This window comes from Solanum verrucosum, unplaced genomic scaffold, assembly GCF_900185275.1.
Source record: "Solanum verrucosum unplaced genomic scaffold, falcon-dt-bn FXZP01000054.1, whole genome shotgun sequence".
NCBI classification, from domain to species: Eukaryota; Viridiplantae; Streptophyta; class Magnoliopsida; order Solanales; family Solanaceae; genus Solanum; species Solanum verrucosum.
This window is the reverse complement of record NW_026020199.1, coordinates 620,850-633,192: the sequence shown is the minus strand read 5'-3', so window position 1 is coordinate 633,192 and position 12,343 is coordinate 620,850. Positions and strand designations below refer to the sequence as shown.

The 12,343-nt window shown below is 35.8% G+C and overlaps 1 pseudogene; it reads left to right on the top strand.

Moving 5' to 3' along the window:
- The first annotated feature begins 644 nt into the window (after positions 1-644).
- LOC125829994 (F-box/LRR-repeat protein At3g48880-like) lies at positions 645-1,736 on the top strand (annotated as a pseudogene).
- The last annotated feature ends 10,607 nt before the right edge of the window (positions 1,737-12,343 follow it).

Here is a 12,343-nt window from a genome sequence, read left to right as displayed (position 1 = left end):
TGAAAAGAAAGTTGAGAGAAAAGTGTAAGGAAATCTCAGAATTACATTTCCTTACTTTAATTGGAAGGCAATTAAAAAATATATGGAAATTGGGTTGGAGGGACATACCGTATAAGGTAGGAAATTACTGATTTACCTTTGCTGAGAAACCATTGAGATTGTATGCCAAGTTAAGTTAGAGATAGTTTTAGTAGAAGTGATCGTCCTCCATGTTTTCGAAGAATAACGACACTAGGTTTATGAGGAGCGTAACGCGAGTTCTAATATTTTCTTTGATCTTGCATGATTTTGCTCTATGTAATGATTATTTTTTTATCAAAAATGTGATACTTTTGTCAGCTATGCCAACAAGAAGTTAGTTCTCTATCGTTATCTACAACCAACTGAAGTTCGAGGTTATATTTTCTTAAATTCATCACTTTTGGGCATCACAGTACTCCTCTGACATATTTCTACACTCTTTTTCTATGTTTCTTTATATTACCGTGCTTAACTTTTTATTCTTCATGGTCTGAGTATATTCAGAAGGCACAAATGACAATAAGCAACATCAATTTAATGTCAGGAGTTCAATTATTCTTCTTGGATCTAGAGAAGTAATAGCCTTTCTTGGCTCTACAGGAACTTAGGAGATTGAAGCTTTCATGATGTCGGTTCAAAAACAAGAAAAGATTGAAGTTATTGTAATGGAAGAAGGAAATTCTCTTGTAAGGATATGGGAGGACCTTAATATTGATATGCTGGTGAATATATTCCAGTCCTTTGACCTTTTCCAGTTGATCTCTGTCATTCCTCAAGTTTGTCATGCATGGCAATTGGATTATTCTGACCAAAGTCACTGGAAAACGCTGGACTTGTCAATAATGCAGTGAAATTTCATCAGAGTTTCAATACCGTTGTATATATATGTCGACACTCCATCTCGTGAAAAACTGACCCGCATCCTAAAGATTTACTTCATCCTTAGTCGAGCAAACATATTGACATTGATCTTCCATTACAATTTGTATGTTGACAACAATCAGTTGACTTATACTTCCAAGAGGTATTCCCCGGATAAACTTTAATCTTTCTATAGTATTGTACATTAAATCATGAAACTGCATAGCAAGGATTGTTTCAGAGTCCAGGCATCTGAGATAATTTGGACAGTTAATTAAAGCTCCTCTTTTTTAGGTGTCCACGGCTTAAACACCTTGTTATGCCTGCTTGGGAAAAACTAGAAAAGCAAACGATATGCAGTACTTTGCATGAATAGAAAGATCTTGAATCACTGACGATGCCAAGTTTAAAAGAACCTGCATATGTCATCGAGAAAATATGAATGAGTTGCAAAAGAATTTCTGAGCTCAAGATTATGACTCCCTACGATATATTGTTTCCATCTGCAGTGGTTTCATTTCTTCCGAACTTTAAAGTGTTGAATATGTGGTGTATGGTGTTATCTAAACCTGCTTTGGTTATTCTCTTGGATGGGTTAAAAAAGTTTAAAGTGCTCAACATACCGCATTGCGCCGATGAAAATTTTGACCGAACTTGATAAATCCATTCTCAAAAAAGCGTCTAGGTTAGACAAATTCCTAACCTGCATGAGTGAGTCGTGCATCATGTGTCTGCGCACTCGAAATGATGAAGGGTTCATGAGGTGGTATAAGTATGCAGACCTCTGGAAAGCGGATGAGGTGAAGTCTCTTGCAATTTGGGAACTTTTAAGAATATTTTGCTTCATTAGTTGAAGGTGCAGTGTATAATGTGTAAACTTGTATGTATGAAACACAATAAAACCTTGTAATTCTACTTCTGTGTTGTAAGTCTATTTTCTTTGACTTAGTGGTTTTCATGTTCTTCGTGTTTCTATGATCGTTTATGCTTATTGTTTCTCAGTTTCCATAGCACACCATGTATTTGCTATCTATTTACATATGTATTGTCAAAATAAATTGATTTTAGAAATTCGACCAAACATATTATTATTATTTTATATTGTTTTGTGAGTTTTGTCCATAAACTCCTTGAAGGAAGATGACATGTTATGTAAGCATCGCACTTAAAAAGCTTTTTTAAAGAGTTTCAAGTGACATTATCTGTGAAACTTTTTTTTTTACTTTTTAGTAAATTAGGTTAAAATAATCCTCAAATTATTGCCTTTTCGCTATTTTCAAACCCAAACGATAAAATGTTATCCATACCCTATGAACAATCATGAAATCATTAGGTAAGATGGATTCATTTTAAGATTTTTTATTTTCTTTCCTTACGCGTTTCGCATCAAATTATTTCAATATTTTAGTGCACATTCAACTAGGGGGTTTTCAATTTTAAGAGAATTATAGCCCATGAGGTGATAAAAATATTTAATAATTTAAATATGAAACTATAAAATAATAGTAATAATTGAGATTTTTCAAAATCTATTTCGTCTATTTACTATGTTATTGTAACACCCGAGAAGTCTAAAATCCATGTCAGATTTAGAAAGTTCATAAATTAAGTCTGCATAAATTTTTGGGATTACAAGCAGAATCTACGGGTCGTAGATGAAACTACAGACCGTTGATAGGACTTTTAGAATAAACTTCAGAAGCAGTATGATTAGCTTGAGTTTAATGAGGCAAGTTTACGGATTGTAAATGTCACGCCCCGAGCCAACACCCTAGATACGACTGGCACTCGAGAATCATTGATGGCCCCAAGCGAACCCTTGACCTGGCTTAACTCTTAGTGGAGGACTTACTCAACATAGAATATACTCAAACGAAAGCTTTAACTCAGATAACTACTCAGAATATTTAAAGAAAACAGTCACTAGCCAAAGTGGCAACTCAAGTCTCAAACTTCAATAACTAAAATGAAGAAGACTAATGAACTATAACTATCGATCTACGAAGCCTCTAATATTATGAGGGATGTCGAGACAAGACCCTCGATCATCCTAACCAACTGAAATGACAAAATATGATAAAATGGATCCTTCGGAAAGCAATGAGGCTCACTAAATGACTCTGAACTCGACTGGATCAACGAACCGCTGGATGCTGATTCTGGTTACCTATATCTGCATCATAAAAGATGCAGACTAAATAGTGTCAGTACATGGAATGTACGAGAATGTGAGGGGAAATCTAAAGCAAGACATAAGCTTGAATAGGAACTGAAAGAAACGCTAACCTCGTCTCAACTTTACTCAACTCATTTCAATATAAACTAGTAAATAAATAGGCAGTATAAAGAAAAGCTTTAAACAACAGATAACAACTCAATGTATTAGAAAATACAATATAAAGTTTGTTTGTATAGATAATGATACAAAATAAGTCTGTGGGAGTGTCTCTAACCGAAAATCATCACTATGAGCTATGTGATGATACAACGTCTAGCCCACGCAGCCAGAACTGTCCTATACTTTGTCGAGGTATAGAACCTACTACTAAATGGATCCACTAGTCTATGCTAAAAAGCATTAAAGAATCATCTAAAAAGTGTGACCCTTTCTACCCACGTTGGCTACACGGTTTATGGAGATTTTGAGTTATCTGAACTCGTCCCCATATCAATGCTCAATACTACTCCCAAAATGTAACTAGCTCATATGTTTAAAAACATAACTATTTATGTTGTTTGTGATTATTACTCAAAAATATTTCTCTTAAAAGAGATGGTACTAAAACTGCTCATGAAAACTCTTTTGGAAATCGGTTTTTCCTCTCATCTTAACTGTACAAACATTAACTCTTGGGAATATTTAGTTCCCATATAACATTTTAAAGAAAATGAACTCGGCTCTACTCTTCCTCATACTCAATGCTTAAGTCTTAAAACAAGTTTAAAACAATTGTAAAAGACTTTTGGAAAGACTTGAAGAACTCTCAAGACTTGACTCTTAGCTCTACCTTGAATTTGAATTATGGATTCAAGGGTTATGATCTCATGTTATGGATGATCTCTCGATGTTTAGACATACCTTAGAGTATAGATATAAAGTAGAAAACATAGGTATGATTCAAGGGAACTCAAACGAAAAGAAGTGAGAAAGGTAGAAGACCTAGCGACCCTAACGTACTGAGTGGCGCAGGGCACCAGACTCTGAACTACAAAAGAAAGGTTGGGGCACATTGAGTGGTGCGGCGCCCCAAGACCCATCTTACAGAACCAGACTTGGGGAGCACTGAGTGGTGCGGTGCCCCACCCCTTTTCCCAAATTGTTTTACGAATTTTCTTACTCGTTTTCTAACCCCAATTCACCTAGAATCGAATGGTTTCTTCCCCAATCACTTTGATTAGAAAACCCAACATAATTATACAAGAATCTACTCCAAAACAACCTTAAAACTCATACGATTATCTCAAGAACTCATCCAAACCTCAACATTCAAGATTATGAAAGAAATTTCAATAATACTCATCAAGAACTCAAATCCTTTGCTTTCAAGAATGACATTACGCTGAACTAATCATCATTGGCGCATGGGTAAATGAACCCAACGCTATATGTACTCACATACCTCTTATGGATCAAACCCTTGGAGAAATCCGCAACAAAATCCTTAAGAAATTAACGAACGCTTGACTTTTCTCCTTTTCTCCTCTTTTTGAACTTCTCTCAAAACCCTAGCGTATTTTTGGATCTGTAAAACTGAACCAAATCAGTTTATACCCCTAAATATTACCACATTTTGTTTTGTCTGATCAGGTAAGGAAAAGACTAAAATACCCCTCTTAAAGCCTGGTAACTTTCCTTAACTGGACAGCCCAACTTCAAACGGGAATACCTCCCTCATACGAGCTCGAAAATTACCAAACTCGGTGACGTTGGAAAGAGGATTCCTAGACCTTCCATTTGATATCTTATGGGCTACCTAAATCATCATGTACTGAAAAGTTATGGTCATTTAAAGTTGACCCAAAACTCATATTTAGCATAACTTGCTAAAATTTCCAATTTTACTCTTTCCAAAATAGTTCTTTCTAATTCTAGTTCTCGTATGCGATTACTCTAAGTAGACTAAGGGTGTAACATCTAACAATCAGCTCAAACACCCAACAAGTAATATATAACACAACATGTCAACTTAAAATAAATGCTAAGAAAAGGATTAGTACCTTAACTTAGAATTTCTCCGGACTCGAAGAGATGTGGGTATCTCTTCTTCATATCCTCCTCAGCCTCCCAAGTAGCCTGCTCAACAAAGTGATTCCTCCATAAGGCCTTGACTGATGTTACTTCCTTGGTTCTTAACCTGAAGATTTTCAAAATAATGCAATTGACATATTTCAAACGGCTAAATCTCTTCTTCCTGATTATGAATGCATGTTCATTATAATTATTTTTATCACAACTTCCTCTAATCTCATTTTAAAGATGTAGCTGATTGATTTCTGATACCAACCCACCTCTCAAGACGTATTTTAGAAGAAAATATCGATAAAAGAATAAAGGTTGAATTCTGGACAAACAACTGCTACAGCAGTTGTCTAACCGTTATTATTCCTAATTTATAGTTTATAGTGTCAGTCTTATCCTTTTATGTTCTCTATATATATGTAATCAGGATTAGTTATTGGTATTATGTAATTAAGAATCAAAACTAATATTTTTTGGAGTCTTGTCATCTCCATACAGACAACTTTATCTGTATAGTTGTGTTTAAGATACTTGCACAAACTATTTACAGTAAATCTACTTGCTTTGTTCTATTTTGTCGGATCTCTACTTCTGGTTACTATCAGTTTTGGTATCAAAGCAGATCGATCCAACATGGTCAATACCAAATTGTCTAATTCCCAAGAAGGCGTTCCCAATGTTGAATCTCTTGCCCAACAATTATCTGCCATAGCGTCAAAGTTATATACAATTGACTCCCTGGCAGCAGATGTTGCAACATTGAAGGCCCAGATTAGTTGCACTCAACAAGAAGAATCCAGTTACAGAAATCGTAATAAAGGAAAGTCTGTTTGGCAAGATGAGGAAGAAGAAATTGATAGTCCATTTTGGTCAAAAAATCCTCCCCAAAAGCCATACACAAAGATGGAATTCCCTAGATTTGAAGGAGGCGATCCTAGAGGATGGATTTTGAAAGCAGAAAAATATTTCTGCTACTATCAAACTCAAGAGGAACATAAAGTTGACATCGCGGCGATGTATTTGGAAGGGGATGCTCTGGATCTCTTCTCTTGGATAAATCGTGAGCGAATATTGCTTTATTGGGAAGAACTTGTTAAAGCATTACAGCAAAATTATGGTCTTGCACAGTTTCAAAATCCCGACGAGCACCTTTGCAACATTCAGCAAACAGGTTCTGTACAGGAGTATCGTCAAGAATTTGCAAAGCGTTCATCTAGGGTTACAAATTGGCCAGATCACTATCTCTTAGGGGTGTTCCTGAATGGGTTAAAAGAGGAACTTAAATCTTATGTTAGGATTCACAAACCTAGAACAATTTACAGGGCTATGAGTTTGACACTTTAATTTGAAAATAAATTAGGCACAACTCGCAGTAATAGAGTGCCTAATTGGACCTCAAACAATAGACCCACGATAAAAATCCATTGAATTCTTTTAGAAACACCCAGAACAATTCTTCATCTGCAAATCACAATGTACGCAGCAGTGTTTCATCCAACCCAGCCGCTTCACAACCTCTTCAAATGCGAACACGGGATACCGAGAGGAGAATCTTATGGCACAAGGACTTTGCTTTCGTTGCCATGAGAAATTTGCACCCGGTCATAGATGCAAATCTGCAAAATTATCTCTCATGGAGATTACTGGAGAAGGTCAATTGGAAGAGGTTAACGAGGTCAATGCAGTAATTGGTGATAACCCTCAAGAAAATGACCTTGCTGAAATTTCCTTCCATGCCATTTTGGGACAATCAGTGGGTGCTACAATGAAGCTTCAGTGTGAGATCAATGGTAAAAAGGTTTTAATACTTGTGGATAGTGGTTCCACACATAATTTTGTGGCTGAATCCATTGTGGAGGAGCATAATATACCAGTAAAAATGGTTCCAACATTCGGTGTGCAAATAGGGAATGGGGATATCATTCGCTGCAATAAAGTTTGTCGAAATCTTCAAATTCAATTCCCGGGCTTTACTATCACTCAGGATTACTACCCTTTTGCAATTGGAGGGGCTGATTTGGTTTTTGGTATCAAATGGTTAGCTTCTCTCAATACGATTCAAGCTAACTAGAAGGATATGTTCATAATTTTCAATTGGCAAGGGAAGCGTTACAAATTGCAAGGCGTGAAATCGACAGATTCAACCACAGCTTCTCTCCAATCTTTTAACATGGTTTCAGAAGTTTCAGGTAATGCAATCCAAACCCTTTTACATGAATTCCAGTTTGTGTTTTATGAACCAACATCTCTTCCACCATTTAGAAGACATTCTCATGTTATTCCTCTATTACCAAATTCTAAACCTCCAAACATCAGACCTTATCGTTACCCACATGGTCAAAACACTGAAATTGAGAACCAAGTTGCAGCTTTATTAGAATCTGGTTTCATTCGCCCTAGTTCAAGTCCATTTGCTAGTCCGGTTTTGCTAGTTAAAAAGAAAGATAACTCTTGGCGATTTTGTGTGGATTACAGTAGCCTAAACAAAATCATTGTCCCGGACAAATATCCAATTCCAAATATCGATGAATTGTTAGATGAATTACATGGGGCCACAATTTTTTTCTAAAATTGATCTTCGTTTCGGATACCATCAAATTCGTGTCCAACCTGATGATGTCTATAAAACTGCCTTTCGCACTCATTCAGGCCATTATGAGTTTCTCGTAATGCCTTTTGGACTCACTAATGCACCATCCACATTTCAGGGTGCCATGAATGATCTTTACAGGCCATACCTTCGAAAATTTGTCCTAGTGTTCTTTGATGATATTCTAATCTATAGTCCTGACACTCAAACACACCAACAACACCTTCAAATAGTCCTCCATCTTCTTTCTGTCAATTCCCTTTTTGCTAATCCAAAGAAATGTTTATTTGGTCAACACCAAGTTAGTTTTTTGGGTCATGTGATTTCTCAAGATGGAGTAGCAGTGGATTTAGAAAAAATATTTACGGTGTTGGAATGGCCTGTTCCAAAGAATGTCAAGGAACATCGTGGTTTCTTAGGTCTCACAGGTTATTATAGGCGCATTGTTAAGAACTATGGGATCATTGCTCGTCCTTTAACAGAATTGACCAATAAAAATGCATTTACATGGCATGCAAAAGTAGAGCAGGTTTTCCAAAATCTTAAGAGGATCTTGACATCAGTACCAGTGCTTCGTCTTCCAGATTTCACTCAACAGTTTACAGTTGAGTATGATGCTTCATCTGATGGAGTTGGGGCTATTTTACTGCAACACTGTCATCCAGTAGCCTATTTCAATTTCAGTGATTTGACAGAAGCAATTAAAGCTGATCCATATACCAAGCAGATTCGAGATCAACTCTCTTCTGATCCATCGATTCATCCTGATTTCTCGTTGTCTGCTAACCATCTTTACTACAAATCTCGGCTGGTTTTTCCTGATTATCCTGAACACAAAGCCAAGATTTTAGTAGAGTCACATGATTCTCCAACAGGAGGGCACGGAGGTTACTTGAAAACTCTCAAAAGGGTATCTGCAAATTTTTTCTGGCATTGTTTGCAGCATGATGTTAAGTCCTTTGTCCAGAATTGTTTGATATGCCAGCAACATAAATATGAAACATTAGCTCCAGCTGGTCTCTTACAACCTTTGCCCACTCCTAACAGAGTTTGGGAGGATATCTCCCTTGATTTCATTGTTGGGCTTCCTCCTTCTAATGGCTTTGATACTATTCTTGTGGTAGTTGACAGGTTTAGCAAATACAGCCATTTTCTTGCTTTATCTCGTCCCTTTACTGCTAAAACAGTGGCTAGGGTTTTCTGTAAGGAAATTGTCAAGTTGCATGGTTTACCGTGCTCCATTCTTTCAGATCGTGATGTTGTCTTCACAAGTGCGTTTTGGCAGGAACTTTTTCGCCGTAGTCGCACTCGTCTTCGTATGGGTACTTCCTATCATCCCCAATCTGACGGTCAAACGGAAGTGGTCAATCACTGCCTTGAAACTTACTTACGTTGTTTTGCTCATGACAAGCCCAAATCATGGCTTCAATATCTATCTTGGGCTGAATATTCTTTCAATAGTGGATGCCATTCTTCAGCCAATATGACTCCTTTCCAGATTGTGTATGGGAGAGAACCACCACTCTTGCATCCCTTTGTTCATGGAGAAACTAAAATTGTTGAACTTGAACAACAGCTCGTGGAACGAGATCAAATGTTAGAGGTACTACGTTTCAATCTCATGAAGGCTCAATCCAGAATGAAGTCTCAAGCTGATTCCAAGCGACGCGACTTGTCTTTTAATGTGGGTGATGTTGTTTTCCTTCGTTTGCGACCTTATAGACATAAGAGTTTAGCCAAACATCTTAATGAGAAGCTTTCACCTCGATATTTTGGACCATACAAAATTGTTCATCAAGTTGGTCATGTTTCTTATGAATTGCAGCTTCCTGAAACATCTAAGGTACATCCTATTTTTCATGTCTCGCTGCTTCGTCCTGCTCGTGGTGAATTGGAATTTATGGTGGAACCTGAAAAAGTTTTATCGCATCGTTGGGTGAAAGAGTCAGGAGTGCCAACACTGGAATTACTTATTCAATGGCGTCGTCGTCCTGTTGAAGATGCTAGTTAGGAAGACTATGACTTGCTTGTTGTTCAATTTCCTCTGTTCTGGCTTGAGGACAAGGCATCTTTTCAAGGGGGATGCACTGATACCAACCCACCTCTCAAGACGTATTTTAGAAGAAAATATCGACAAAAGAATAAAGAGTTGAATTCTGGACAAACAACTGCTACAACAGTTGTCTAGTAGTTATTATTCCTAATTTATAGTTTATAGTGTCAGTCTTATCCTTTTATGTTCTCTATATATATGTAATCAGGATTAGTTATTGGTATTATGTAATTAAGAATCAAAACTAATATTTTCTGGAGTCTTGTCCTCTCCATACGGACAACTTTATCTGTATAGTTGTATTTAGATACTTGCACAAACTATTTATAGTAAATCTACTTTCTTTGTTCTATTTTGTTGGATCTCTACTTCTGGTTACTATCAGTTTCCATTTTTATCATTTTACTGGGAACTGAAAGACAAGGTAAATGTCTTGAACATGCAAACACTACAACATTTTAGGTCATTAGACAACCTGAAAAAGTGTGGCCTAAACTATGAGAAAGTGTAGTCTTTAATCAAAGGCTACAGTTTTGACTTTAGGCAACACTTTTCTGGGGTTGGCCTAAACTCGCGTAACTTTTTACCTAAGGCCACACTTTTCAAGTGTCGCTTTAGAAGCCACACTTTAAAAGTGTGGCCTAAATACAACAAGGGCCACGCTTCAACATATGATATGGCAATACTTTTCATGAACTCAAACCACACTTTTCAAGCGTGGCTTTTTCTACCTTAGGTCACACTTGAAAAGTGTGACCATTGCTACCTCCTCTAAAACAACATTTAAGAAGTGTAGCCACAATTATATTTTGAAAATTTACAAATTTATTTAAACATACATTTATTAGATGATCTCAAGCATTAAATAATCTAATAAGAAAGTCAAAAATAATAATTAAAATATATATATTTGCATAAACATCAAAAAGCAACATATCTATTGTACAATACATACTAATAAAACAATGTTTCAAGATGTTTACTATCAATGAATTACACAAAACCAAATAAAAACTTAAACATTATGCTTGTTCAAAAAGTCTTCATCATTCAGTTCAATAGATCGACTTTTAGTTCACCATTTCAAATTGGATCACTTGGTTTTTCCTACACATTCATATGAAATAAAAGAATTAGAAATAAATCAATAAATTGTATGTATTCATATTTATCATGAAATAATACAACACAATAGATTTAAAGAAGAATTAATCATGAAGAATTAAAAAAGACACGTTAATACATGATGGCAAAGAATGGGAAAGAAGTAAAGAGTTCTCGAATAGTTTTTGAACAGTGTGGAGGTTGCTTCATTGATAATTCAATGACTTCATGCACCTCAAAGAACATTAGGACTGCCAAATTTTGTCTAAATTAGTACTGCTTGATCAAAATTTCAGTGAGTGTTCAGCCTACTTCCTTCCATTTAACCCCATTTTTCTCTTATTCCTTTTACCTTTTGCGAGAAGAAAATAATTCAGATCATACGTTCCATTATGGCAAACATTGGTTCATGGAATAAGTTTATGATTTACCTTCAAATGTTCATTAGTGAGTGAAACCATGGTGCAATACTTTTACTCTAAGTTGCGTAGACTCTTCCCTTTCGATGCCGCATCCGTGTCGGGCTCTCTAAAAATAAAATACTTTTTGACGAATCTGACACGCACCCCTTGAAATTTTTGAAGAGTCCGAGCAATATAGCTTTTACTACAACTCAAATTTATATTTCAACTGTGTGAGTGTATGTATTGGAAGACGAAAGGTGTTGCTACAGTAAAATTCTGAACTTAATGATCAAACATACCTCTTTCCAATCACCAACTACAAACAAAATCTCAGCTATTCACTCTACAGAATAGAGTAACGAAATAAAAACCACCACAGAATACAGACCTTGTTGTTAAGCTGAAATTTCTGACCAAGTCTCTCCAAAAATGAGCTCGAAACCATTAAGATTCATTAAATTAAAACTAAACAAAAATGAACTCTATAGTAGTTTCTATACAGTTCTGCATTTTCAAATAATTTTTGATATATCAGTTTTAAAATTATTTCAGTCACGTTCCAGTTCTTCAACCGATAATCCAGAGAAAAATAAAACTGGACAAACAATGGAGGTACGTAAAACAGTCTATCCGTTCACTTATTTAATTTAAATTGTATGAGAAACGTAAACCACATAGAATCTGGAATAATGACACAAAAATAGATGACCTTTCAAACTAAGGGTGTGTTTGGTATGAAGGAAAACATTTTCCGGAAAATGTTTTCCAATTTTCTCATGTTTGGTTGGGCTAAATGTTTTGGAAAATGTTTTTCAAATCAATTCATTTTCCTCAACTTTAAGAAAAATGACTTCCCTTCTAAACTTAAGAAAAATATTTTCCAAAACTCTCTTCCAACTTCAAATTACAATTATTTTTTTGTGGAAAAAATCAATTTATTTTGTCCCTACCCTCAAACAACCCACCCCCCCCCCCCCCCCGCAAAAAAATAATAATTTTAAGCTTGTTTTTAAATTCAATTTTTTTTACCCCACCCCCTTCCAAAAAAATATTAAAAATTGTTTTTAAAA